Here is a 16,454-nt window from a genome sequence, read left to right as displayed (position 1 = left end):
CCTACAAAGTCTAAAATATTAACTATTTGGCTTTTCACAGGAAAGGTTTGCTAACCTCTGGTAAAGAGCATGAGCTCTGGAACCAGACAAACTTGGATGATGTGAATCCTGCTTTCATCTCTTAGCACCTGACTTTGGACAAGTAACCACCTTTTAAAGCCTTTTTTTTTTCATTTGTAAAATGGAATAATAATAATACATACTTAATTGAGCGGTTGGGAAGATTCAGTGAGATAGTCTATGTCGCTATGATAGCCCAGTGTCTGTCATGTATTTAGCTTAGCTAGAGGACATTAAGTCAAGTGAAGTAAGCCATTCGCAAGAAGGAAAAATACTGCATGATTAGTCAAAATCATAGTGCAGAAAGCAGAATGGTGGTGGCCAGGGGCTGGGGGAGGAAAGAATGAGGATTTTTTTTTTTTTTTTAATGCACATAGAGTTTTCAGTTTCACAAGGTGAAAAGAATTATGGAGATAGATGGTGGTGATGGTTACACATTATGAATGCATTTAATATTACTGACCAGTACATTTAAGATAAGATAGAAAATTTTACATTATGTGTGTTTTAACACAATTTTTAAAATTATTTATTAATTTATTTGACTGTGCCAGGTCTTAGTTTCAGCATACGAGATCTTTAGTTTCGGCATGCGAACTCTTAGTTGCAGCATTCGAACCCTTAGTTATGGCCTGGGGAATCTAGTTGCCTGACCAGGGATCAAACCCGAGCCCCCTGCATTGGGAGCGTGGAGTCTTAGCCACTGGACCACCAGAGAATCCCACACAATTTTTTTAGTGGAAGGGAAAAGGCCACCTCTGTGGGCACAGGTCCAGGTATACCTCTTGCCTAAGGACTTCCTCTGCTTTATACTTTTCAGCAGCTAAGGTCACAGGAGGTTGAAGGTCAGAAAAGAAGAGAAATTCATTGAGAACAATCTGTAAAGGCCAGACTACTTAACATCAGATGAACTTTGTTGAGTCAATCAGTACCAAACAATAGGCAGATGTTATTAACGCTCCTCCTGCCTTCTCTGCCTGAACTTGGAATTCTTCCACTGGCATTGACATTGTCTGTTATTGAGCCCTTAATTATAAACATCAGGCAGAAAACTATGGAAGGGAAACTTACAAACTCCATTCTGAACGGAGCCATCGTTGAGATAGTGGTTTAGACCAGTGCTATTCAAAGTGTTCTTTGTGAACCAGTTTATGACAGGATTCTACTTCTGGGTGAGATGGATGAAGACCCTACCAGACCTCACACACACACACACACACCCCCCACAAAAACCATCACAAAACCTGGATATGACACACACACACACACACACACACACACACACACACACACACACACAAACCACTTGAAGTTATTTGAGAGTGAACAGAAGCTGACAGGCTCTTATGAGGAGTGCATGCTCCTTGGAGGAGGGGAGACGGAGAGGCATACAGGAAAGTTGTTGTACCTGTGGCTTTTATCCTGGGACTACATATTGTGCATCCAGCATGGGGATCACATGTGGAAAACCCTGCATCTTTTCTGGCCTGTAGAAACATAAAAGTAAAAGTATGAAAATATGAACATTGAGGAGAGTGGGAGAACCCACAAAAGGGAGAGAGCCAGAGGATGGACCCTCAAATTCATTCTGTCCACACCTCTGACTGCCCTCTGAAGCACACACACGTGATGTAGACCCAAAGCAACTCAACTAAAGACAAACAATGTGAAGCAAGACTAGCGCTATCCAGTTCACGTCCACACAGGATGAAACTAACACTTAGTAGAGGAAAATAACAGAACCCAGAATCTCTCCAACTTAATATTCACATTAGGTAACAATCCAAAAGCTACCTGAAAGGAACGAGGAAAAAGAAAATGGACAAGAAAACCAATTAAATCCATCCATGCAATGAGCCAGGTGTTAGAACTGACAGAAACAGATTTTAAAGAAATATTATAACTAAATTCAATGAATTAAAATAAAACAGACCTCAATGAATAAAAACCTCAAGAGAAAAGTGGTAAATCTCAGCAGAGAAATACAAATGTAAAAAAAAGACCAAATGGAAATTGTAGACTTGAAGACATGAAGGTAAAAGAGTAAGTGACATCAAATCAAGAGATAGATTAATAGGTAAATAAATGAAAGAAGAAAAGAAAGAAAGAGAAAAAGAATGGAAGGAAGGGGAGGGAGGGAGGGAGGGAAGAATAAAGGGGAGAAGGAAGAAACAAAAAGAAACAAAGAAAGAGAAAGAAAGGAAGGAAGAAAAGAAAGAAAGAAAGTTAAAGAAAGGAGGTAGGGAAGGAAGGAAGAGAGAGCAAAAAAGGAAGGGAGGGAGGGAGGGAAGGAGGAAGGGGAGAAAACAATTTTCCAAGAATAAGAACAGAGAAAACATGGGAAGAAAAGGAACAGAATTTCAGGGACCTGTTAGAGGATATCAAATGTTCAAATGTTAGTGTAATTGCAATACCAGGAGGATAGGAGAGAGAGAACAAGACACACACACACACACACACACACGCAAAATATTTGAAGAAATAATGGCCAAAATTTTCCAAAGCTGACGAAAGGTGGAAATTTGCAGGTATAAATGTTAAACCAGCACCAAGCAAAATAAACACAAAGAGCCTATGCCAAGACACATCACACTATTGAAGGCTGAAACGAGAGAGCAAACACCGACAGCGCCAAGAGGAAACATACATATTAGACACAGAAAAACAATGATCTGAAGGACGGCTGACCTATTAGGAACCATGGAGGCCAGGAGACAGCAGAACGACCTCTTTACTGAATGAAAACACTGTCAATTCTGTATCTGGAAAAAACATCATTCAAGAATGAAAACAAAGACGTTTTAAGATAAAACATAACTAAGAGAATTCCTCTCCAACAGAACCACACCATGGGAAATGCTGAGGGAGCTTCTTTGGGCTGAGAGAAATGCTATCAGATAGAAATGCAAATCCTAAAAAGATGGAAGAGTATTAGAAATGGTAATATCTGGGTAAATGCAAGTGACCATTTTCTTCTCTTTGCCCTTTCCCTCCTAATTGTTTTATGAACCATATAACAGTTTATAGCAAAAATTATAACATAATTTAACTTATTGCTTATAATTTAACTTATAATTTATAATTATAATATAATTATAAGAAAATTAAAACATTTTCTTGTGAGGTTTATAACATGTGGAAATGTATGAAGTGTAACAACAATAATAGAAGAGACAGAGGAGATATTGACCTGAGTTCATTGTATAATAGATTCCTTAGGGCAACCACTAAAAAAAAATGCAAAGAATTATAGATAAGATGCCAACAGGAAAATTGAAATGGAATTCTAAAAAACATTCTAAACAAGGAGCAATGTGGGGGGGGAATGCAGAAGAGACAAACAAACACACAAACAAAATGACAAATCCAACCCAACCATATCAATAATTACGGTAAAGGATAATGGAATAAACACTCTAATTAAAGGTTAGAGATAATCAGAATGGATTTGTTTTAAGATAACTATATAAAGACAGATAAGTTGAAAGTTAACGGATGGAAAATAGATATACCATGCAAACTATAAGCATAAAAGTTCAGAGTGGCTATATTAATATTGGATAAAATAGATTTTATCAGAACGTTTTACCAGGGATAAAGATGGACACTTCATAACGATGAAAGAGCAAATTCATCAGGACGATGTAATAATCATAAATGTGTATTTGCCCAATAAGAAAGTTTCAGATACATGAAGCAAAAACTGACAGAATTACAGGGAGACAGGCAATTCCACAATCACAATTGGATATCTTACCACTCCTATCTTATCATTGGCTAGAAAAACTAAACAAAAATCGGCAATGATATAGAATATCTGAACAATAGTTTAAACCTTTTTTACTTAGGTAATAGTTCCACAGCGCAACAATTTTCAACAATGGTACAGCATGCGTTCTTTTCAAGTGCACTTGGGAAGACCATATTCTGGGCATAAAATAAGTCTTAACACCTTTACAAAGATTGAAATCATACAGAGTATGTTCTCTGACTGCAGTGGGATTATATCAGAAATCAGTAGTAATAAAATAACCTGGAAGTCCCCCAAATATTTGAAAAACTTAAAAACAAACTTCTAAATAATAATTGGATCAAAAAAGAAATACAAAAGAAATTAGAAAGCGTTTTGGACTGAGTGATGATGAAAATGTCATATCAAATTTGGTGGGATAAGGTTAAAGCAGTGTTTAGAAGGAAATGTAGTTTTAAATGCATAGATTGGAAAAGAAGAAAGAGCTCAAACACATTGTCTATGCTTTCATCTTAAGATACTAGAAAAAGGAGAGCAAATTAAACCCAAAGCAAGCATAAGGAAGGAAATAATAAAAATAAGGGGAGGACTTCCCTGGTGGCGCAGTGGTTAAGAATCCGCCTGCCAATGCAGGGGACACGGGTTCGATCCCTGGTCCAGGAAGATCCCACATGCCACGGAGCAACTAAGCCCGTGCACCACAACTACTGAGCCTATGCTCTAGAGCCTGCGAGCCACAACTACTGAGCCCACGTGCCACAACTACTGAAGCCCACGTCACTAGAGCCTGTGCTCTGCAACAAGAGAAGCCACTGCAGTGAGAAGCCCGTGCACCACAACAAAGAGTAGCCCCCGCTTGCTGCAACTAAAGAAAGCCCGCGCGCAGCAACGAAGACCCAATGCAGCCAAATAAATAAATAAAAAGAGCAATTTTAAAAAAAGGTAAGGGGAAAAAAATCAATGAAATAATAGAAGAATAATATGGAGTATCAGTGAAAGCAAAAGCTTTTTCTTTGAAAAGGATAATAAAATTGAGACGCTTCTAGCTGGACTGATTATCGGGAATAAAAGAGAAGACGTTACTACAGATTCTATAGACATTAAAAGAGTAATAAGGCCATGTTATGAACAGCTTTATGGCAATAAACATGACAATCTATGTGAAATGGACAAATTCCTTGAAAGACACGAATTACCAAAACTCATCCAGAAAAAAGTATAAAACTTGACCAGCCTGACATCAATTAAATAAATTGAATTTATAAATAAAAACCTTCCCCTAAAGCAAACTCCACAGTGACATGGCTTCAGTGGTAAATGCTCTCATGCATTTAAGAAAGAAATAGTATAAATTCTACACAAACTCTTTCAGAAAAAAGAGGTAACATTTCTCAACTTACTTTATGAGGCTAGCTGGTATTAAGCTGATTCCAAAACCAAGCAAAGACTTCATAAGGAAAAAAGAGCTACAGACTAATATCTCTCATAGACACAAAAATCCTTAACAAAATATTCACAAATCAAACCATATATTAAAATGACAATACATCAGGACCAAGTGGGGTCATATTCTGGGAATGTAAGGTTAGGTTAATATCCCAAACTCAATCAGTATGGTTCATCATATTAATCGAATAAAAGAGAAAAGCCATATTATCATTTCAATAGGTGCAAGTAAAAACGTTTGATAAAATTCAAGAGGCTTTCTTGACAAAAACTCCCAGAAAGGTAAAAACAGAAGGGAATTTGCAAAACCTGATTAAGAGCATTTACAAAAAACTTACACCCAACATCATATTCAATGGTGAAAGACACAATGCTTTCTATATAAGATCAGGAACAAGGCAAGGATGTCTGCTCTTACTATGTCTATTTAACATTTTACTGGATGTCCTAGCCAAGACTAGGAAAAGAAATGGAAGATATACAAATTAGAAAAGAAGTGAAAATGTCCTTTTTGCAGACCACTTAATCATGTATGTAGAAAGCCCTAATGAGTCTATGAAAACTCTACTGGAACTAGTAAGTGAATGCAGCAGGGTTATATATGAAAATCAATTGTATTTCTATACACTAGCGATGAACAATTACAAGTTCAATTTCATGAACGACTTCACTTATGATAACATCAAAACTACTTAGGAATAAATTTAAATGAAAGATGTACAAGTCCTGTACAATGAAAACTACAAAACATTACAAAAGGAAATTGAAAAAGACCTAAATAAATGAAAATATATACCATGTTCATAGATTGAAAGACTTGATATTTTTAAGATGTCAGTCCTCCTCAAATTGATCTATATATTCAATGCAAAAAAAATTTTAACAGTCTTTGTAAAAGGATATTGACATTTAAAAATTTGTATGAAAAGACAAAGGACCTAAAATACCCAATACCATTTTGCAAAATAAGAACAAAGTTGAAGGATTTAAGCTATTTGATTTCAAGACTTACTATAAAGCTACAGTCATCAAGACAGCGTGGAGGGCTTCCCTGGTGGCGCAGTGGTTGAGAGTTCGCCTGCCGATGCAGGGGACACAGGTTCGTGCCCCGGTCCGGGAAGATCCCACATGCCGCAGAGCGGCTGGGCCCGTGAGCCATGGCCACTGAGCCTGCACGTCCAGAACCTGTGCTCCGCAGTGGGAGAGGCCATAACAGTGAGAGGCCCGCGTACCGCAAAAACAAAAACAAAACAAAACAAAACAAAAAAACAGTGTGGAATTGGCACATAGATCAATGGAATAGAACAGAGAATCCAGAAATATGTCCACACTTATATGGTCAATTCACTTTTAATAAAAGCACCGAGGTAATTCAAAGGAGACATCAATGAGATACCATTATGCATCCATTAGAAAGGCTAAAGTTGGGAAGACAGATAATAACAGTGTTATTAATGATGCAGAGGGACTGGTGGGACTGAAAGTTGTATAGCTACTTTGCAAAACAGTAGGGCAGTATCTTTGTTTTTTAATTAATTAATTATTTTTGGCTGTGTTGGGTCTTGGTCGCTGCATGTGGGCTTTCTCTAGTTGCGGCTAGCAGGGGCTACTTGTTGCAGTGCATGAGCTTCTCATTGCGGTGGCTTCTCTTGTTGTGGAGCACGGGCTCTAGGCGCAAGGGCTTCAGTAGTTGTGCCACTCAGGCTCAGTAATTGTGGCTCATGGGCTCTAAAGTGCAGGCTCAGTAGTGGTGGCACAAGGGCTTAGTTGCTCCGTGGCATGTGGGATCTTCCTGGAGCAGGGCTCAAACCCGTGTCCCCTGCATTGGCAGGTGGATTCTTAACCACTGAGCCACCAGGGAAGCCCAGTATGGCAATATCTTTAAAAGTTAAGCATACACTTAAAATATGTCCCGGCATTTCCATATACACAAAGTATATGTACATGCCTTCGCACACAAAGACATATACAAAAATGCTCTTAGCAACATTATTCATGATAGCCCCAAACTGGAAGTAACCCAAATGTCCATCAACTGATAAGTGGATAAATAAGTTGTGGTATATCCACACAATGGAATACTACTCAGCAATAAAAAGGAACAAAGTATTAACACATCCAATAATGTGGGTAATCTCACACACATTATACTAAATTAAAGATATCAAACACAAAAGACTATGTACTGTATAACTTCAAAATTATAGAAAAGGCAGACCTTTCATGGGGGGGGGGTGAGGTTGTGAAAGGGGCATGAGGAAACCTTTTAGGGTAAGGGAACTGTTCTCTATCATGATTGTGGTGCTGACTGCCAATTGTATACAATGACCAAAATTGTACAGACTGTGTACTTCAAAAAGGTGAATTTGGGGCTTCCCTGGTGGCGCAGTGGTTGAGAGTCCGCCTGCCGATGCAGGGGACGCGGGTTCGTGCCCCGGTCCGGGAGGATCCCACATGCCGCGGAGCGGCTGGGCCCGTGAGCCATGGCCGCTGAGCCTGCGCGTCCGGAGCCTGTGCTCCGCAACAAGAGAGGCCACAACAGTGAGAGGCCCGCGTACCGAAAAAAAAAAAAAAAAAAAAGGTGAATTTGATCGTATATAACAGTAGCCGGTGAAAAAAAAAATCAAAAGAAAATCATGGCAGGCCATCATGGATAACCAGTAGCAGACTTGCCCTCATGCTATAAACAGCTAGAAAACTGGACAAAATATATGGGGAAAAAACCTTTTTAGACATTGAATAATAGGCAACATAGCACAGGGATCCCTGAGAGAAGCGAAATACATGAGGTGGTCTTTGTGATCCCCCAGCCTTTCGGCAAGGACCCACTTTTCACGTCACAGTACAGAAAGCGGGTGCTCAGGACAGCAAGGTCGTCTCACTGAATTAAGACAGCGATCACAGGTTACAAACCAAAGTGGCTGGAATTCGTGGAGGTGGGTGCTCCGCAGGGAAGGAACTCCAGAAACTAGATAGGAATCTGATTGGGTTTCAGACTAGATATTAAACTGTGCGTGCACAGGGCAAGAGCTCATGAAGCAGGACAAAACATAGCTGTGAGGAGCTGTAAGTCACCGCCCCCAGGACTCAAGGTGAGGAGGGTGTGCGTGCTGGCCAGCTGGATGGGAGAGATACATACAACACGGATGAACCTCAAACACATTACGATCAATGAAAGAAATCAGACAAAAGAGACGACGTACGGTATGATTACATTTATATGAAATTTCTAGAAAAGGCAAACACTATAGAGATAGAAAGTATATCTGTATTTGCCTGGGGTTTGGGGTAGGAACACGGATAGACCACAAGTGGACATGAGGGAAACCTGGGGGGGATAATGGAAGTGTCCTAAGACTGGAATCTTGTGATGATGACACCACTGAATAACTTTACCGAAACTCATTGAACCATTAAATTTAAAAAGCTCCTGGCATGCTGCTAGGCCCTGGTAGACATGGGGCACCTGACCGTGACGTCAAGTGGCCACATGGCCAGAACGGCCCATCGAGAGCTGGACTCTTTCAGACCCCGCCACGTGCAACAGTCATGGGGTAAGTTGCACACCTCGGGCCGAGGACTGGCAGTGCCAGAAGGTGAAAGCAAATGGCACAAGCAAGTGGCCCAAACTCCTGTCCTCCACCACTGTGGCACTGGCACATGCCCCTCAGCTCTCACCGTCTCCGGCCACCACACGATGAGAGAAGGGAAGAGAGCCAGCTTGGTTCACAGATGGGATCGCTGGGTGTGATACTCGTTTCTGGTGGCCGCTGTAGCAAGTCATCACAAACTTAGGGGCTTGAAACAACACAAATTTAGTATCTTACTGTTCGGGAGTTGAGAAGCCTGAAATAGATCTCACTGGGCTAAGACTGAGGTGTTGACAGGGACAGGCCTGCGTTCCTTCTGGAGACCGTTTCCTGGCCTTTTCCTTTACAGAGGCGCCCGCGTTCCGTTGCTTACGGCCCATTCCTTCATCGACAAAGCCCGCAACAGGGCTGCAGGGTTGAGCCCCTCACGTGCTGCCAGCCCGCTGGTTCTGCTCCCATCATCACATCTGCTTTCCTGACTCTCCCAGTAGCTCTCCTGCCTCCTTCTTTCGCTTGCAAGAAACTTTGTGATCCCACTGGGCCCCCTCAGACAATTCAGGATAATCTCCCATCTCAAGATCAACTGATTAGCAACCTTCCATCTGAAACCTTAATTCCCCCTTGCCATGTAATTTAGCTTATTCCCAGGTTCCAGGGATTAGGATGGGGCCCTCTTTGGGGACCATTATTCTGTTTACCACCCTTGGTGTGTGGGTACCAACCCAAAGTAGAATGTGGCGGCGGTGCAGCCCCATTCGGGGATGGCTTTGAAAGACAGTGGTGAGTTGAAATCGTCTAGAACAGAGTTTAGAGTGGGGGCCTGGTCAGCCATTTTATGTGGAGAGAGCATTGGCCCAAGATTAGACCCGTGAGCAGAGCCCTGAAAGAAGAAATATTAGAAAATTGGGAACAAGAAGATCTGGGGAAGAAGATGTGTATGAACCTAAGAGAACAGGTACCATGAACAAAGATCTGGGTATCCCATGTTACGCCGACCAGAGAGTGTCCAATACAAAAGAGGCATTAGACATCTAAGGAGACAGAATGACGCCAGCCACAGCCTTTGTTACCAGCCACCCTGGAGCTGACACAATGTTTGCATGAGTTGATTAGCCATAGTGTCAGAGATTATGGCTATGTGTGGGCCCAGCAGCTTGGGCAGACACCCAGTAAAGCTGATGTACCCACTGCCTCTGTCAAACATCCAATCTTCTCCCTCCCCCAGTCCTGCTTCCTTCAATTCATACAAGTGCTGGTCCTGCGAGTACTTCCCAATAAGCTTCCTGCACCCAGATCTCTATCCCCCACTCCCCAGAGAACCCAACCTGGAACAAGTTGCTCCACACCTCTTTTTTTTTTTAATCTATTTATTTATTTTTCGCTGTGTTGGGTCTCCGTTGCTGTGCGTGGCTTTCTCTAGTTGCAGCAAGCGGGGGCTTCCCTTGTTGTGGAGCTCGAGCTCTAGGCACATGGGCTTCAGTAGTTGTGGCTGTGGGCTCAGTAGTTGTGGCACGCGGGCTTAGTTGCTCAGTGGCATGTGGGATCTTCCCAGACCAGGGCTCGAACCCACGTTCGATCCCTGCAGTGGCAGGCGGATTCTTAACCACTGCGCCACCGGGGAAGCCCCACTCCACACCTCTTTGTTGGATGGAATTGAACTACACGCCTCCATCGTGGTCAGTGCAATCTTTCTCTCTGCCGTGGCGGAAGGCAACTGAGGCCCCCATCCAAGGCTAGGGAGCCAAGCCTCTAAGGACCCATTTCTTTCCTAGATGATCGACTGACCCCAGAAATCCCCCACTACCTTCTCACCTGTGGGCCTCATTCAGCCCCCTGAGCTCATCACCTCCACAGAGCATAGCTGCTCCTGCTATGCTACAGGTGACTGTTTTGCTAACAACGGTAACCAGAGTGCACCACCCTTGAACAGGTGGAGGCGTCTCTTTTGGGACAAGTGGGTAGTGAGCGAGGACAGGAGCTGTCAGCATACCTTGCTCCCCGAGACCTCCACTCTCCCCCTTATCTTAGCCAGTCTGCTCTGCATTCTCAGTCGATAAACTCTGCATCTTCCTTTGCTGGCACTGACACTACAACTATTTAACGTGGTCATTCGTTTACTTATGTATTGTCTGTCTGTCCTTCTAAAACGTGAGCTTCATGAGGGTAAGAAACTTGCTTGCCTTGTTTACCGTTATTCTCTTAGCATCTGGCACAGCGCCTGGCTCTGCGATTTAAGAGCACACATTTGAGGGAATTCCCTGGTGCTCCAGGGGTTAGGACTCAGCGCTTTCACTGCCAGGGGCCTGGGTTCCATCTGTGGTTGGGGAACTAAGATCCCGCAAGCTGGGCAGCGTGGCCAAAAAAAAAAAGCACACAATTGAAGACACAGCCTCCTTTCACCGCTTAACTGAACTGCTGGTTCCTTATCTGTGAAATGAGAGTAAAGGAAGGCTGTGAGGATAAACGAGATAGTGCAGTAATGAAGCACTTAGCGTGGTGCACACAGGGAGGAAAAGGCACGCACAGGCAGGGGGTCACTGAGCGGATCGCGTCCGTGCCCAGCCCCTCTCTCTCCTCTGTGAACCAGGAGGCGGAGTCATCTGCTGGGGGACGATGTTGGCGGTTTGGAATAGATGCCGAGAAGAGGGGGAGGTGGAGCCGTGCAGACTGGGCAGCTGACTCTGGGTACCATGGCTTCGTGGGCACCAAACATCCTTGGTGTGGGATTTCCTCCATCAGGGCGGAGGAGACAGGTGCTGGTGCAAATCCCTGGCTCAAGCTTGGCCGGATGAGCAGGGCGGAAGGACAAGGGGGCAAAGCGGTTGAGGGTACTGGCAAGAGAATGGCTGTGATGATGCCCTGTGCGGTCTGGAGGTCTGGAGCCGGGGAGCCGGGAGGCGCTGGTCCACGTGGGAAAGTCCGGGGAGTGGAGATGAGGATGAGGTCAGCGGGGGGGTGTGGTGGGATGGAGGCGTGAGAGGACCGGCAGCGTCGGAAGCTGTGGTCAGGGAGTGGGCTCCCGGAGTGATGACAGGGCCCAGGGTGTGGGCGGCCAGAGGGGAGCGGAGGTGAAGGTCGCGGGGCGGGAGGGGGTGAGGCGGGCAGGCAGGGGCAGAGCCGGCGGCCCCTCCCGTCTGCCTCCTTCTCTCGCTGACCCCCCTCCTGTCTGGGGGCCTCGGTGCCGGTTCCTGGGTCTCTGCCATCCTCCCGATGACTCAGGAGATGCTTCTCTGCCCCACCGCTTACCCTCAGTCCCGTCTCTTCTGCCTTGCCCTTTACCTACCACGTGTACATGGTGTCCCAGCACTTGCGACTAAATATTTCTCAAGCAGAACTTATTTTCTTTACACCAAACCCTTCCCTTTCTCACCCACCCTATCACTGGCTTCCCAATCCCCCAATTTTTATGTCATTCACTTCCTCTCCTTCTTTGCTGGTTTTGCCCCCGCCATCGAGTCTATTACAGATCCTCGTGAATTATTTTGTCCGTAACAATTTCAAGCTAAGCCCCTTCTTCGTTTTCAGAGCTCAAATCCTACCCATGAGCTGGCAGCGCAGCTCCACAAAGTGAGGGGTGAGAAACGGGCTGATGCATGGTGGGCGGCGGTGCAGAGGAGGAAACGAGTGGAAAGAAGCCCTCAGACGGGGTCAAAATAGCATAGCTTTGTAGTCAGACAGACGCGGGTTCTGGGCCTGGTTCTGCCAGCCTCGTGGGGGACCTCAGGCAAGTCACTTCCCTCAGCCTCAGTAAATTGAGGAAAACGGTACCTAACGGGGTGTATGGTGAATATTAGCTGAAATTAGCTCTTAACGTACCAGGCACATAGTAGTCACCTGCTGTATGCTAGTTCCCTTCCAGTAAAACAACTGCAGCTGCAGCCCTGTGCACAGCGCACTGGATGGTGGAATAGACTCTGGGCCAGAGTCGAGCCCCGCTCCACCTCTGACGAGCCGCCCAACTAGCCTCCGGGTCTCAGTTTCCTCATCTGTAAGGTGGGGTCACTAATATTCGCTTCATACTCTGCACAAGGCCGTCAGGAGAACCACATACGGTTATGGATGTGAAGATACTTTGCAAGTGACAATGTTTTACTTATTTTGATTATTTTTTTGCACACACAAAGCAATTGGTCTTTAATTGTTATAATGGTATATCTTTTTAAACAATGATTTTGTTAAGTTTTTTAAAATTAATTTTTTTTGGAGTATCGTGGACTTACAATGTTGGGTTAGTTTCAGGTGTTCCAGCAAAGTAAATCAGTTATACATATACATATAGCCACTCTTTTTTAAAATTCTTTTCCCATATAGAGTAACAATGTTTTAGCCTCAAGTAAGTCAGAAAACTATTGTCCCCAGCTTCTTAATATGTACCTGCCTACTGCCAACATGGACCCCTTCAGTCTGGGTCCAGTGAGAACCAGAGTCTTCTCATTGAAACACTATTGTATTCATAACATTCAGAACCTTCCTAGTGGTGGCTGGTCGATGTAGACTGGCTGAGAGGAGAGTTCCGGAGTCCAGCAGCCTGTGCCCAAACCCCTGCCTGTAGCACCCTCAGCCGTGTGCCCTGGGCACGTCACGTAACCTCCGTGTGATTCAGTTTCCACAGCTGAAAGGTGGGGGTGGCCAGTGGTGACAGGCCTGCCTCACTGGGCAACTGTGAGCATTTCATTTGAGGGCGTGGGGAGCACTTAGAGGAGTGTCTGCACATAGTAAGTGCTATATATGATATAGACATATATATATGAGCTCTTATTATCAGACCTTTTACGAGTTCACCCCACTATCTAAAAACGTCCACGTGTTCTCCCCAATGCATGGAGCCCCATCACCTGCCCCCCCCCCCAGGATGGTCACACTATTTAATGTCCTGGGATGAACACCCCCCAGGCCCGACATCCACAGAATGACCGCCCCCCGCTTCCTCGGTGGTTCCCAACTTTGTTTTCTGCTGCTTTTACGCCACATACAAACCCCACCAGCACGTGCAGTACCTCCCGGGAGAAAATGTTAAGTCATTGATGGTTTGGCCATTTTTTAACCTAGGCTTCTGGCAGAGGAGACGTTTGTAGACAATCTGGCACGGGAAGTGAGACCCAGGCTGGGAGGGGGTTTGGAGCAACTCTCTGAACTTACAGAAATTCCCGACTATCCCTCCGTGGCCAGAAGACGCTGTGTCCTCCTGCAGGCACCCCTGGTTTCCGTCTCTGAGCATGGCACACGCCTTTGCAAGCCACCGCAAACTTACCCTCCATGTGGACACACATCTCCCCGCGTTCTTCACCGTTATGATTAGAACTGTTTGGGTTTTTAATGTGTTTCCTTGTCTCGGTTTTCTATGTTTAAAATGTTTCTTTTTTGACGTTTCGTCAATGAGGTCCACCCCAAATCCCCCACATTCTACCATATGCTTTGCTACGTAATGCGGGTATAGAAAGGTGGAAGAGGGAATTCCTTGGCCGTCCCATGGTTAGGACTCTGCGCCCTCATTGCCAACGGCCCGGGTTCCATCCCTGGTTGGGGAACTGGGAACTACAATCCTACAAGCTGCACAATGCAGCCAAAAAAAAAAAAAAAAAAAAAAGAAAGGTGGGAGCTGTTCAGGGCTCACAGTCTAGAAGGTGAAACAGACCAAAGAGGCAGGCGTTTACAGAAGTCGCCGAAGGACAAGCAACGTGCCTGGGAGGACGTGGGGCTGGACACACTCATTCCTGGGGAGGTAGCTGGTGGTTGGGGGGATGCCCAGGAGGCTCTCGAGGCCAGGGTGGCCTCTCCTGCTCTGGCGGGCACTCACAGAGTCGTTTCCATGGGGACCTCCTATGCTGTTTTCACCCCAGGAGCCACACCACCGCATGGCGAGCACCCTGGTGGGACACTGCCAACAAAAGGGTCTGCAAAGGGGGAGGAAGATCGTCAAGGAGGCGGGGGCAGAGAGAAGAGAGGGAAGCCCATTTAGCAGAAAAAGAAAATATCTGCCATGGAGAATTTTGGAATGTTTATGCTAGAGGCAGAGAGGAGAAAAATGTAAAAGTCTGAAAAAAGCTGCTCTGACTGGGGCCCCAGGAAGCCGTCATTTGAGACCATAGGGTGACACCTAGTGGACACGCTGGGAAGTGCTCCCTGCAGAGGCGGCCGGTTCCAGAGAACTCAGGACGCTAAGGTGAGGGGTGGGGGCGGGAGAACCGGGGCCAGCTGCTTACCTCCGGGGCTCGCCCGGCTCTGCTCTGGGAGGACGCCTGGAAAGAGCAGTGCATGAAGACTCTGGATTCCGGTCCTGGCTCAGACACCAGCCGGGAGACCTCAGACCAGAAACTCCGAGTGTTGGGAAGGCTCTTCCTTCTGCCCCCCTCGTTCTGGGATTCCCATCCTCCGCCAGCCCCCAGCCCCGCCACGCACAGCCCCTGCCTCCGCCGTCCTGCCCACCCTCCCTGTGGAACTGGAGCGAGCTTGGTGGAAGGGCAGACTCCTCAGGCCACGAGACCCCGCTTCTGCTGCTTCTGCTGCTGCCCCAAACAGAAGACTAGCTCCGATCATGGGTGCCCAGCTACGGGCACAGCGCTCTGCTGGCCGTAAGTGCTCCAAGAAAGATCTGTCGGAGGAAAGGGCCTTGGATCTTGAGTTAGGATTCTAGCCCCAGCTAAACATAAGCACTGCGGGAATGGGAGCTGAGCAGTTCTTCTAGAAGGTTCTCCCTGTTCCTTAGTCAACATTGGCCTCTGTAATTGTACCCCATTTATTCTTATACAGCCTTCTGAAGCCATTCCAAGTCGTTTGGTTTTTATGCGATGCCTGCAAACAGCTTTCATGTTCCCTGTAAACATTGTCATCTGGGGCTAAACATGCCCAACTTCCTTCATTCTTTAGAGCAGTGATTCTCAACCACAGACGACTTTGCCCCTCAGGCAGCATTCGGCAGGGTCTGGAGACCTCTAGGCTGGAACACCTGGAGGAGGGAGGCTGCTACTGACATCTAGTGGTCAGAGGCCAAGATGCTGTAACCTCCTGCAGGGTACAGGACGGCGCCCCCCTGACCCACCACGCACACAAAGAATTATCCAGCCCGAGATGCTTTAGTGCTGCGGTTGTGGAACCCTGCTTCCGAGTACTAAGACATCTCAACATCCCAGTCCCTTCAAGGGACGCTCTTCATACCGCGATGTGGTACAGAACTCCAGACCAGCTCCGACCAGCCTGGGCATCTTGGGGTCTGGTCTGCACACTGGACGTCTCTCAGTGGAGCCTAAAGATTACATCACCCCTTTAGCAATCCTTTGCTCATATGGTCAGTATGTCCTTAGTCAATGTTTCGAACAAAGAACTTACAAACCCAAACATGCCTACAATTAAAGATTACCTAGAAAAAGTAGTATTCTCTTCACACACAAAGATACTGGGTAAAACGCACATTCCTATCAGATGCATTCAACTTTAAACAATTACTATTATATAAATGTGTCTTTTTAAACCATTCCTCTTAACAAAGAAATGGCAAAGCCCTACTGAAGGTCTCCAGAGCAGGCGGAACAAAGGCAGAAGATGCTTGTCAAGTGTAATATGAAAGGCGCTCGGAGCTCCCCTAATTACCTCTTGGAAGGGAAGCTTTG

This window comes from Aethalodelphis obliquidens, unplaced genomic scaffold, assembly GCF_003676395.1.
Source record: "Aethalodelphis obliquidens isolate GAN/ISIS:26980383/991018 unplaced genomic scaffold, ASM367639v1 scaffold8, whole genome shotgun sequence".
NCBI lineage: Eukaryota > Metazoa > Chordata > Mammalia > Artiodactyla > Delphinidae > Aethalodelphis > Aethalodelphis obliquidens.
The sequence above is the reverse complement of the archived record's forward strand: the minus strand, read 5'-3'. Positions refer to the sequence as shown.